Raw genomic sequence first — 4,572 nt, forward strand, 5'->3', positions numbered from 1 at the left:
CTTTACATTCTCATTTTTGCTGAACTGATTGTGTACAGATGAAACCTTTCCATCCCCGTGAACCTGGCTGTCTGTGTGCGCTGTTGCTGGGCCACTGCTCTGCACGCGGTTCCGTGTCTGACCTCTGCTGTGTGCTGTAACTCAGTCCTTCATCTTCGTAGTGATTGGGCGTCTGGGTTCCCTCACGGAGCCAGGGCGAGCCCAGTCCTATTTCCTTCCTTCCTCTGCCTCAGAGCAAACGGTCACACAGAAGCAGAGCGCCTCCCGCCTCTTTCGGGGCCTCGAGCGTTTGCATGGGTTCTCCTGACACCCCTTTGCCCTCACGCGAGGCGGTTGTTGCAGTCTTGTGTTCCATCCTGGCCACACTCCCGCCCTCTCTTCCCTCCCCGTCAGCAGGACTCCCTGCCCCTGGGCCCCATCTCATGGCCCATCAGGGCCAAAGGGAAGGCCTGTGGGGCCCAGCTCGTGTGGCCCTGGGGCCCAGGGACGTCTCTGGCGGTGGCAGCTCAGGTGAGGAGGACCGTGAGGAGAAAGATGCCCCCCCTCCCAGGCTTAGACCTCGGCGACTGTGTTTGTGGAGTTCGGGGTCAAGGGCATAGAGCAAGGGTCAGCAGACCTTCTTCTAAAAGGGCCCGTGGCTCAGTGGGTTACAAACCCGACTAGCATCCATGAGGATACAGGTTCAATCCCTGGCCTCGTTCAGTGGGTTAAGGATCCAGAGTTGCCGTGAGCTGTGGTATAGGTCGCAGGCACAGCTAGGATCCTGCATTGCTGTGGCTGTGGCGTAGGCCAGTAGCTCCAGTTAGACTCCTAGCCTGGGAATTACTATATGTGGCAGGCGCAACCCTAAAAAAAGCCCCAGACACTAAAAGGGCCAGAAAGGAGGTAGTTCAGGTTTTACCGATCACAGGGTCTCCATTGCAACTGCTCAACTACAGACAGTACGAATAGATGTGGGAATGGCCGTGAAGCTTCATTTTCCAAGACAGGCTGGTCCCTGGCTGCAGGAAAGGTGAGGGGGGACCGGTGGCTTGAAGAAAGGTTTGGGGAGTTCCCGTCGTGGCGCAGTGGTTAACGAATCCGACTAGGAACCATGAGGTTGCGGGTTCGGTCCCTGCCCTTGCTCAGTGGGTTAATGATCCAGCGTTGCCGTGAGCTGTGGTGTAGGTTGCAGGCGCAGCTCGGATCCCACGTTGCTGCGGCTCTGGTGTAGGCCGGCAGCTACAGCTCCGATTGGACCCCTAGCCTGGGAACCTCCATATGCCGCGGGAGCGGCCAAAGAAATAGCAAAAAGACCAAAAAAAAAAAAAAAAAAGTTTTGGGTCTGGGAGTTCCCTGGTAGCCTAGCAGGTTAAGGACCTGGCATTGTCACTGCTGTCACACAGGTTCGATCCCTGGCCCAGGAACTTCTGTATCATGCAGGTGTGGCCAAAAAGGGGAAAGATCCAGGGCTTGAGCAGAAAGCCGTCAGCCGGGCGCGACAGGGCCTGGTGCAGGGCCCCTCAGGATGCCTTGGGTGTCCTCCCCAGCAGCACTCACTCCTTGGGCCTGCCTGGGGATGGAGTTGCCCAGTTATGTGCTCATGGTGTGAGCCCTTCTAAGGACCTGGCAGACTCAAATCCTTTTTCAAAACTCTCATCAAAGCCCAGTGAGGCAGTTCCATCATCGTCAGTCGCACAGACAGGTGACCGTGAGCTTGAGCCCAGGCCTGGCCTAAGAGCGAGCGTGGAGGCGGGGGGGACAGCGGAGGGGCCTGTGCAGGCTTGTCCCTTCCCCGAGGGTCAGTGTGCCTCAGTGTCCTCGTGTGTAAGCAGACAGTAGCCACAGCAGCTCAGGGTTGCTGTGAGTCTTCAGTGAGTTGCTGTGTAGCAGCATCTGGCCGTGGTTTCAGTTCTTGAGCTGGGCTCTGACCGCCACTTCCCCGTGGGGTGTGTAGGGGAATTTGAAGGCCCTGTGGCGCAGGGGCCCCCACCCGCCACCTTCTCTTTGTCTGAAGCCTCCCTTTGCCTGCCGTCCCTGTGAAACCCTCGGCCATGGTGCTTTCTCTGTCCCAGAGCTTCGGACACAATTCGAGGATGGCGGGGACCACAGGGAGGACGCACTGATGACCACGGGGTGGGGCCAAGCACTTCCGGGTCCCGCTCAGCGTTGGGGACTGGCCGCCATCAGACCCCAGCGACCCCTGGAGAGAGGGGGGCCCTGCGGGCTGCAGAAGCCGCACACATGCCCCAAGTGCGGCAAGGCCTTTGGTAAGACGTCGCACCTGACCAAGCACCAGTGCACGCACACGGGCGAGCAGCCCTACCAGTGCCAGGTGTGCGGGAAGCGCTTTGGGGACCGCTCCAACTGCAGCACGCACCAGTGCGTGCACACGGGAGAGAAGCCCTACGCCTGCGCTGAGTGCAGGAAGCGCTTCAGCCAGAGCTCCAGCCTGGTCATCCACCGCAGGATGCACACCGGCAAGCGGCCCTATGCCTGCACCCAGTGCGGGAAGCGCTTCAACAGCAGCTTGCACTTCAGCGCGCACCACAGGACACACACGGGCGAGAAGCCCCACGCATGTCTGGACTGCGGCAGGGGCTTCCGCCGGGGCACCGGCCTCCACAAGCACCAGTGCACGCAAGGAGGCGAGCAGGGCTGGGGCAGCGCGACGGGGCTCCAGGGGCCGCCCGGGGCCCAAGCCTGACGATTCAGGGGAGCCAGAAGCCCTGGTCTGCAGGCATCTCCAGACCTGTCTGCTCCCGTGGACCCCGCATGGGAACACGCAGCGTGACATCTGAGGGGCCCAGGCTGCAGGAGGGCGCTGGGCGCTGCAGGTGCGTTAGGGTCCGGGGAGCCCCATGCGGGGGCGCTTTCTCTCACAGTTCAGGAGGCCAGAGTCTAAAACCAGGGCATCTGCAGGCCTGGCTCCTGGCTCCTGGCTGTTCTCCGCATTGCTGGGCTTGGGGCCACATCACGTCTCCCACAGCTCTTTTGTGGTCTCTTCATGTGTGTCTCCTTGCGGGAGGACATGGTCATGGGGTTGAGGGCACCCCCAACCCAGAAGGACCTCATCTTAACTACCGTCATAGACCTCGTTTCCCAGGACAGCCACCGTCTGAGGTTCTGGCTGTGGATTTGGGGGGTACTTGAGCCCAGTGTGGGGGAAGCCTTGATGGCTGCAGGTGATTATGTACCCCTGTCTTCCCTGGGCTTGGGCACCCCCCCACCCCCCGGCCTCACTGCACTTTCAGAAAGTGGTCTGTGGGGGTTTTCCAGTATCACCTGGTATCAGTGGGGAGATGGGTGGTTGGGGGTCACCTTGGCAGATCGTGACTGCTCTGTAGGGTGGCTGGGAGCAGTACTTCCCCGAGGCCCCCTCTTCCGGCCTCCCCCAGCCCATCCCAAGTCTGGGGGTTTGGTGTTGCCACCTTTCCCACAGGGGTGGGCACCAGGGCCACCTGTGGTCTGGCCCGTGTGGCTGTGTTCTGGGGCAGAGGCCGGCCTGTATGCCCCTCTGTCTTTCTGAGGGGGATGTGCCTCTCTGATCTGTTCGTCCATTGTCTCAAGAGTGGCTGAGGGGAGCAGTAAGAGTCCTTGTTTGCTTTCGTTTTTAGTGGAAGAAGTCGCGAGCCGCGCTGAAACCAGAGGTTCCAGAATGTCTCATCCAGTCACTCGCTATGTTTTTGCCTTTCCACACAGCCCAGCTTCCAGGCTGCGTGATCTGGTCTCTGTTCCCTTAATAGACGAGATCCGTCCCTCTGGTCTCTGTGCCCTGTCCTGTGTGTACTCTGGAGAATGGGGCAGTCCGGTTGAGCGGTGGGTTTTTACCTTCTGGGCCAGCTCATGGGGCACGTGGTGCCCAGCCAGAGGCCTGCGGCCTTAGTGGAAGCCTTTTCACATCTGACTCATAACGAAAATGCCCTTTTTCGTCGGGAATGGGGGCTGCTGGCAAGGACCCCATGACCAGATCACGTGGAGTCTCTGGCCCTGATCTTGGCACCTGGTGGCTGGCTGAGGCCAAGCAAGGCCTGCCTTTCCTGGTGCAGGGCTAGATGGGAAGAGGCCCTTGACCACCCTCAGTGTGTGGCAGCTGGCAGTGACGCCAGCTAAATGCTGCAACATGTGCCCAAATGCCAGGGACCCTACCGGGCCCCTGTCCCCACGGCCCGTGGAGGAAGGGCGAGATGCTTGCCCTGCTCCTCCCACGGTGCGGGCGGGGCAGAGGGGCACTGAGACTCTCAGACCTTGGAAGCAAGTTGGAGAGAAAACGGGGGGCCACAGATCAGAGCTTCAGCCTGTTGGGAGCAGCTGGGCTGAGAACAGCAGTTGCAAAAGGACTGTGAAAATCAGGGGTCGGAAGATAACGCTGGGAAAGTACTGGCGAGGGAGGTGACAGAGCGTCCTGTCACCTCAGCTCCCGCCGGGTATTTACAATGGCAGGTGCCACCCCACTGTTCACGGGGACGGCTTCAGGTGTGAGAATGTTCATGTTCTTTCTCTGTTTATAAGTCAGTCCACCTGTACTTTGAAAGGACTCTAGAACATATAAATGCCTTTGTGTCTTGGTTAAAGAGAAAAAAAAAAAGCGAA

This window comes from Phacochoerus africanus, chromosome 5 (assembly GCF_016906955.1).
Source record: "Phacochoerus africanus isolate WHEZ1 chromosome 5, ROS_Pafr_v1, whole genome shotgun sequence".
NCBI lineage: Eukaryota > Metazoa > Chordata > Mammalia > Artiodactyla > Suidae > Phacochoerus > Phacochoerus africanus.